Source organism: Grammomys surdaster, unplaced genomic scaffold (assembly GCF_004785775.1).
Source record: "Grammomys surdaster isolate TR1022 unplaced genomic scaffold, NIH_TR_1.0 97, whole genome shotgun sequence".
Classification (NCBI taxonomy): domain Eukaryota; kingdom Metazoa; phylum Chordata; class Mammalia; order Rodentia; family Muridae; genus Grammomys; species Grammomys surdaster.
Genome location: NW_021604576.1, coordinates 7,781,104 through 7,790,120, shown reverse-complemented (window position 1 = coordinate 7,790,120; position 9,017 = coordinate 7,781,104). Strand labels below are relative to the sequence as shown.

Here is a 9,017-nt window from a genome sequence, read left to right as displayed (position 1 = left end):
ACTATATTCAAACATCAGACAATTTATATTCTTAGGGCTAGACAATGTCAGATGATCAAAGTTCACATCTTTAAAGTGTATACAGTCACAAGGGCAAGGTGTATAAAGCTGCAAGGGAAACAGTGGTTAGAAATATCATCTGAATAATAGTAAGATGATGGAAAATATGGTGTAAACCCACTCCTATTTACTACAACTGGGAGGAGGACAAAATCATATTCCAAGAGCAAACCTCTGTTTGGGAGGAACAGCAGTCACAGGATTATAGAACGTGCACTGGCACGGGATCACATCCAAAACCTTGGTTTGTGTAATCTGGATGAAATGAAGATGTGCCATACACCTTTAATACCTCCGGCTGGAATACAGAAATCTTTAAGGTAAAAATTAGTTTATAGAAGGAAGCAACCATGTTTGAAAGTGACAACTAATTGAGGAGTAGACAAAGTGATGAATCAGCAAAAGACTTGACAGAATGAGTCAGAGATAGATAGAATGTGCCCAACTCTCAAGATAACAGCATAGGAAAGAAGCTATTTAAGAGCAGTGCAGGGCTCTTTTCTTCCTCTACAGCTCTGGCACCATAGCCATCATGAATGACATGGCAACCATCTGGACCAGGAAGTTCATGACAAACCTGCTTCAGAGGAAACAGATGGTCATTGTTCTCCTTCATTCCAGGAAGGCAATAGGTACCAAAGACAGAAATTTGGGAAAAGCTGCCCAAAATGTACAAAACCACATCAGATGTCAACGTTATATTTGGATTCAGAACACACTTCAGTTGGTGGCAAGACAATTGATTTTTGGCATGATCTATGATATTTTTAGACTATGCAAAGAAGAATGAGGCTAAACACAGACTTGCAAGACATGACCTTAATGAGAAGAAAAAGACCTCTTGAAAACAGCAAGAGGAATGCAAGAACAGAATGAAGAAGGTCAGGGGAACTGCAAAGGCCAATTTTGGTGCTGGCAAAAAGCCAAAGGACTAGATCTGCAGTGACTTGATGTTTTGCTGTGATGTGCAGATTTTTGAGAGAACAAATAAACTAAAAAGCTTCAAAAAAAAAAGGCAGTGCAGGGAGAAAGAGTGAGTTAGTTGGTCAGTCAGCTCATCAGTAAGAAGGGAGTTGAGTCAGTTGGTAGTCAGTATAGTGAGTTCAGAGCAGTGAGTGCACTGTAGTGTCGGTAGTACAGTAGAGTTGAGTTTGTTTGTGAATTTGTGCAGTTCAGCGTGTGTCAGCAGAGGCAGTTGAAGTCAGAGAATAAGAAGGAACCAGAAGATTAGAACAAATTGTTTGAGTTAGTTTGAGGCCAAGCAAAGTAATTCAGTGAGAAGCTGAGAGAAACCAGTTTGAATCAGTCAGCTTGGAGAGTAGTTTGAGTTAGAACAGTTGAGTTGAACCACTCAACCAGAGTTCAGAAAGAGGCAGAAAGAGTGAGCTTACTCAAATGATCTCCAAGAAAATGAATATACCTAGAGACTAAAAGTTACTTTTACACAATACTGTTGTCTTGTTTCTTGGAGTTGTCTCACAAGCCCTCAGAATTCTCCTCACACAGCTTAATAATGTAGGTTAGCGGTCTTTGTGAATAATTGAATGAACTTCATATCTGGAAAAATCCTGCTTGAACATTGTATATATTTTTTGTACATATGGCTGAAGTAACTTGCTATTATATTACAGTTTCCTATCTTATTCATAAATTATATTAGTCAGTCATTTTCTTCTCCTGTAAATTCTTTGGATTATGTTATAGCCTCATAGAATGTGTTTCTCTTGTGCGATACAGTGTGGATGAATGTCTTCATCCTTAAATGAGAAGAAGACTCCACAACAGCTTCTAGATGCATTGCAGGTATGGCTGCTGTGTTATATGTGTATCAGTTAAGTGGCAGAGAGGAGACGGGCTATATACTCAGTATTCTGACCTGTGAACATCTGAATGATTAGTAGTCCAACACTCCCTGACAAAAGCAAGCCTGATACAATCAACCACTAGTTAGCCCCATGGGGCACAGACAAGGAGCTAGACTGAAATGGCCACCAGTCCAGCACTGTATAGACCGTGCGGTTGGGAACAGACCATACCCAAGACAACACTGACCCAGTGCAATGGATCTCCTGAGAGCACTCCAAATAAGATCTCAGACACTCAGAGAGCCTGAGTGCTACTAAGAGGAGCAGTAGAGAAATGGAAAGGAAAGAGAAACAGAAGAATGTGAGCACAATGAAGAGAGGCAGAACTGGGGACTCGTGGGGAACAAGGAGTAGCCTGATGTGAGTAGTTGGTAAAGCCACCAGGAACAATGGTGGGATCCTAGCCTGTGCAACCACTGGGGGCCATATCTGAGTCCATAGGCCTGTAGCAGCAGGGGTTTGCTACCACCAAAAGTCAGGCAGACATCCCTGGTCTGGGGTGTCACCCAGAGACAAGTTGATGTTTGAGGGCTTCACAAAACTGGCCCTATCCAAAGTTAAAAAATGGAGGAAACAAAATAAAACAAAAAAACAAAAGCTAGAAGAAGAAGGAGGAGAAGGGGGAGGCAGAGGAGGAGGAGCAGGAGGACGAGGAGGAGCAGCAGGAGGAGCAGAAGAAGCAGGAGAAGATTAGAAGATTCCACAAGTTCACATCTCTCTGGATCTGGTTAATAATGGTCTAGATTTTAAAATATTTATTCAGTTAGGAAGGTAGCATATTGGGAAACTAGTTACTTCTAGCAGATTTGGGTGAGAATTTTTTAAAAGCTTACTATATTTTTCAAGAAATTGATTATATGTCTAAAGAAATCTGTTCAGTGTGTGGACACGATTTTGTGCTAAGTACTCCCTTATCTTTATGATATCTGAGCAGTAAACAATGGTGTCTACTTTTTCAGATATTGGCCATTTATGGACTCTTTCTTTGCTTCTTTGAGATAATCACAGAATTTATCTAATAAATCTAATCAGCTGTACAGAACTTTTCAATGTTCCACCTTTTGCTTCCATTGATACTGTCTTATTTTCTTTCTTATAATTGCATTAATTTATTTTATGTTGTGTTGTGTTATGCTCTGTGTGTGTGTATTTGTGTGTAAATGTGGGCAGATGTTTGTTTGCTTGCTCATGTGTGTGAGTGCAGGCACAAGTATACCATGGTGCATGGGTGAAGTTCAAAGAACAACCTTGGGGTGGTGTTCCTTTCTTTTCCACCTTGTTTTGAGAAGAGACTTCTTCTTCAGCCCATGAGCCAGGCTAGCTGTCCTACAAATTTCTCTTGAAATTCTCCTGTCTCTGCCTCCTATATTCTCTAATGGACATTCTGAATCTTGTACTACAGTGTCTGAATTTTACATAGATCTGGGTATTCAAGTTCTTGTCATCAGGTTGCTTGGCAAGTAGTTTCACTCATGAGACATCTACCCAGCCTCACAATGACAGAAATTTTTTCAGGCTCACTTTTTGAGCCATATGTTATTTAGAAATATGTTTAATCCCTCCAAATTTGTTGATTTTCCAGGTATTGATTCCTAGTTTAATTCCACTCTTGCCTGAGAATGTGGTACTTAATTTGCTGTTAATTCTTTCAGCTTAGCTATGTATATTTTAAGATCTAAAATATTGTATAGTCCAGTTAATGGTCCTTCAAGCTTGGAGAAAATGAGAAGCATGCAATTAAATGTAAACAATTCTGCAACTAAACTTAAAAAAAATACATGGATAAAAAAGGAGTAGATATAAATTAAATTTTATGGCTATCATGTTCCAATGAGACAAAATTGCTGCAACTATTTATAGGATACCACCTGCCATGCATAACTTTATTATTGGGCAGAGTATAAAATTATTTAGGGAAATAAATTTGACAAAATAAACACAGCTTTCAAATTTCACTTCTGTTGAATATCATTTATTTTCATTGACAGAAAATGATATGACTTGTTGGCTATATAATAAAAAAATAAGGAAATCAAGAATTTACTGATATTTTTGGTGAAGTAAAATAAATGGACAAACTATTATATATCACACGGTGAGTCTTTTGCTTCCTAGGGAATTTGCATTCTTGGTCACTGAGCAGTTCAATACGTTCAGTCTCTTGGAGTTGTATCATCTGAATCTAAAAGTGACTGGGTTAACTAGATTCAGGTTCTTTGTAAAGAACTATGTGATCATGTTTCATTACCACTTGCTACAGGCTTAAAGTAGAGAAACAAGGAGGTGTTTATGAGAATGTCACACTTTTGATGTAAGATAAATGACTTTGGGGATAAACGAAAAGGTCTGGATAGTGAGGATGTGAAGTTTAATTTGATTGTAACAATTACACAATTTATGCATATAATATGTAATCACTTTATATACCTTGAGCATGTATAGTTTTTGCAAATTAAATATTTTAAAACAAAAAATAAACAGATTAGTAAGCACAGCATTTGTTATTACAGTCATTATCATCATCCTTTTCTTTTGCTGTTGGTATTTCAAGTGCCTATCCTACTCTGGATCTCATTACGTAGTCTCAGTTACCCTTGAACTTACAATCCTCCTCCTCACCTTCTCAAGGACTGTGATTATGAGCTTATGTCATTATGTCCAGGTCAGTTACTGTTTTAATTAGTGTTTTTCACTACATAATTCACAAAAGTACAGGGTTTTGTTTCTATAAACAAATAGAAATCATCTCTACTTCCTTAAACGCACATCTCTCTAGAAGTGGCCTTCTATCAGAACAAGGAAGGACTTTCAGTACTTTAGCTCTGAGAATTTACTGTAATAGTCATTTTAATATGATGGATGATTCTGAGGGTGGCTTATAATATTACTTGTTACAAAATGAGAAGTCTCTGAAAGCAGTAACAAGTTCAGTCAGAATTCAGGAAAACATTGTTCAGGTTGGCAAAATGCTCTAAATACAAATGAAATGTTATTGGCAGGTGCTGAAATTGTTAGAAAACAACAGATTTGAAAGACTGAAAGCTCCGAGTAAATCTTGGAAGCAGCATTTCTCTTAGTGTCCCTTGATTCTTCCCACTCTGAAGTGTAGGAAATTGAGGAAGCATTGAGTAAGCGATGTTCTGAGTGAATGTATGCTGATGACATGCGCAGCTATGTCAAAGACCTCGGAGCCTCAGACCCATGTAGGCACAGCTTCCTCCCAATATGAGGTAAGGGTCAGTTCCACGGCAAAGTTTTCCTTTGGCGATTGAGAATGAGCATTGACAATATGTGCAGAAAGTTTTCATCATATTGTTGTCCTTTTGGATATTTAAAGCCCGAAGACTGCTTCCTTGCAGAGACTGCTCCCACTGCAATTAGCTAAATCTGTCTTCGATCCAGCTATATATCATAAACCATGCCTCATTGTTTTTCTGGGTGAAATACCCTCTGCCATCTTTTTCAATTCTATATAGAAACAAATAAACAAAAAAACAAAACAAAAGAAAATCAAAACAACAACAACAAAAAACCAGGCTGACCACCCGAGGTGTTGAGATTCCTCTAGCAGAGAGCCAGATCACCCAACCTTAGCTTTTCTATGTGTCTTTCTGTATGTCCTTTCTTCATTTCCTTGTACTCGATCGGGTTCAAGTCCCTGGAGGCTGTGCAGAGCACAGCACCGAAGACTTACTCTTATCGATATTATAAATGGTCCTATATCCTATATCTGACTTCCATCTCCACTCTTCCTCCTTGTATATTGTTCTTTGCCCTTTCAATCATCTGCAATGCTCATTATGATCTACAGAGAGGCAATATCTCTTTAATAATTTCATCATTCTGTGTCTGTGTTTACTGTATTGTCAGTTTACATAAAAAGTATACATACCAATTATTGTGATTATACATTGTTATTTACATAAAAATCAACAACCAAGATAATGTAATCAACAAAATGATTAAAATAACAAATAAATGGTAGAAGTATTTTATATGTAATAAAATATCAGTGGCTAGAGATATGGTTCAGGAGGTAAAGTGCTTGCCATGCAAGCTTGAGGCCCGAGGTAAGATCCTTGCCATGAGAATGCATATGCACACACATATAAACAACCCCTCACACACTTTCACACATATAGAGTACCTCTACATAAAACAAAACTTCAATGCTATTGTCTCATCTACTAATTCTTTTTTAATTAATTAATTTATTTTTATTTTTTAATTATTTATTTTTTTCAAATCGCAACTTTTACTCATTCACACGGGGGTTATGAACACAAACAGGCAGGACATGGGGAAGGGGATGATACCAGAGCGTGGGTATTCAGGGGGAGTACAGATATCTTTCAGAACTGGGTATCGGCCGGGTGAAGGTTCAGAGGATAAGTCACTATGACTCTGCCTATGATTCACTTGTTCTTATCTAAGTTGGTATTATCTGCCAAAGCTACCTATTTACAAGGTCTATGACTACTCAGGCTGGTAAATTTCCACAAAAGCTGCCTGTTTACAATAGTTTATAGCCATCTGTTTCAGTGTTTTCCACTGAGACCCAAGACTTGGTGTTAGTATACATGTCTGACAGGCCTATTGCTGATTTTAGGCCTATGGCTGATTTTAGGCCTTCAGTGCATAAGCAGGGCTGCCCCTGACATCTCCTCCCTTCTCTAAGTATAGAAGGGCTGTGGCAATTCTAAACTTGCCAAGACGGGTATAGAGGCCTGACCTCCAGTAATTAAAGGGGACCTTGTAATGGCTCCAGTCCTCCTGTCATTCTCATCTACTAATTCTTACGTTGAACTGGAACTTGGCTTCCAACATGTCTTCATCCATGTTTTTAAATGAGTAATGTCAGTAAGTATAGTTCCAAAGAGTCAAGTGAAAAGTAACAGACTTGTAATTAAAACAGCATAGGGGATGGACAAGAAACCTGAATCTAAGTCTATGTATAGCATGTTAGGATCACACTGAAAAGCAGTTCACTATGTTATAAAGGATGGATACACAGATTGAAATGGAATGCTTGTAACCTCCTAGTGCAGCATATCCCATTCCTGATATCTAACTAGAAGGCTGGTGCCTGGATGTGCTCAGGCAGCACCCATGTCTTTTCTCGTGTTGCAAGAGCACATCAGTCTGTTTGGATTGCTGTCTAAGCAGAAGGAAATGTTGTGTTAGATTTTTTTGTTCTCTTTCTTTTATATTAATTATTTTTACTTATTTGCATTTCAAATGTTGTCCCCCTTCCCAGTTCCCTCTCCACGAGCCTCTCACCCCATCCCTCTTCTCCTTCACCTCTAAGAGGGTGCTCCCTTACCTACCCACCCACTCCCACCTTTAGTATCCACCTTCTCTGGGGAATCAAGCCTCCACAAGACCAAGCACATTCCACTGAGGACAGACATAGTAGACCTTTGTTAAATATGCGGGGGGGGCACCATGGACCAGTGTATGTGTGCTCTTTGATTGGTAGCTTAGACCCTGGGAGTTCTGAGGGGTCTGGGTCAGTATTGCTCTCCCTATTGTGTTACAATCCCCTTCAGTTCCTTCAGTCCTTCCCCTAACTCTTCCATAGGGGTGCCTAAGCTCAGGACAATAGTTGGTGGTAAGTATCTGTATCTGTCTCAGTCAGGTGCTGGAAGACCCTCTCAGAGGACAACCATGCAGGTTCCAGTCATGTAAATTCTTTTCTTGTATGTGACATATGTGGTTATTGTAAAGCACTTAAGCAAATGATTAAATAAATAACAGGTCACAAATTTGTTTTCTACTTCACAATTGTGACTCTAGTCTATGAGTGAGCTGCTTGTTTTAAGAAGCTCTCAAATTCTCTGAGAGTCATAAGAGTTGCCATTTGGGCTTGTGATGGAGTTACCACACAGGGGAGCTTCCTGACTGGTACAAATTTTTTTTTTAAATCAATTATTAGCTTACCAAGTAAGTCTTATTGTGACATTTTACAAACACACCTCATTTGGATTGAGTCTCCATTTCTTTTTCCCTCATCTTCTTGTGCTATCTCTTTCCCAGATCTAATATTTTACAAGTATCTCCACCTCTACTTCAATATATTCTGTGTTCTGTTGTTCTCTCTACTACTCCACCTCCAAGCCTATTTCCCCTTCTCGTGGGCCTCTTTCTAGATTCTTTGCCTCTGCCAACATTTACTCCCACCTAGATACACACATTTAATAAGTGGATGCTAAGGGATGTGGGTGGGGAGGAACATGCCAAATCTGTTTTCTGAGCCTAGATCAGCTCACTTTCTGGAATGTTTCTCAGTTCCATGAGTTTCCTGAGATTTTCAGTTTCATTTTTTATGACTGATACTTAAAATTCTGTTGGGCATACCCTACACTTTCCTTATCCATTTCTCTATTGATAAATATCTAGGCTGCTTAATTTTTCCATAATGTGAAAAGAATAGTGGTAAAGAGGAATGTGCAAGAACCTCTGGAGTAGGCAGTTTGGTATCATAAGTTACAAAGCTGGTTTTAAAAGAATCTCTAAAACTGCTACAGTGATTTTGTACTGTGACAACAGTTCTTTTTCTGTCATAATCTTTATTTATTTATTTGTTTGTTCACTGATTCATAGTTGTACTACATAGCTCTGGGTAACCCAGACCTCTGTACATAGACCATAATGGACCAGAATTCACAAAGATCTACCTATGCTTACCTGCAAGAGAGCTGGGGATTAAAGGAGAGCTTCCCCACATATAGTGCTCTTTCCCCACATTCTCATATCTCAAATTCTCAGCATTTGTGATTTGTTTTCCTGGAGTTAGTCATTTTCACTAGGATGTGACAATTTTCCAAAGTTGTTTTAATTTGCATTTCTTTGAGATAGTCAACACTTTTCCAACTTTATTGGGAATTTCTCTATCTTCCTTTGAGAAATCCCTTCAACTCATTAGTTCACTTACTGCTTAGCAGTTTGGGAGTTTCTGCAGTTCTTCATATATTAATTCTTTGTCTGAAGTATAGCTAGAAAAGTTCTTTTCTCCATTCTATAGTTCACTTCTATTAATAGTTTCTTTTGGTCTAAGGAAGGCTTTTTTCATGTCATCTTATTGGTGAATTC

The 9,017-nt window shown here is 38.4% G+C and overlaps 1 non-coding gene and 1 pseudogene across 1 annotated transcript; both read left to right on the top strand.

The window, feature by feature from the left end:
- The first annotated feature begins 592 nt into the window (after positions 1–592).
- On the top strand, positions 593–995 carry LOC114632580 (annotated as a pseudogene).
- Positions 996–1,841: 846 nt separating this feature from the next.
- LOC114632846 lies at positions 1,842–1,970 on the top strand. The gene has a single exon (XR_003713141.1). It is a non-coding gene; the product is annotated as a small nucleolar RNA SNORA17 (small nucleolar RNA).
- Positions 1,971–9,017: the final 7,047 nt, after the last annotated feature.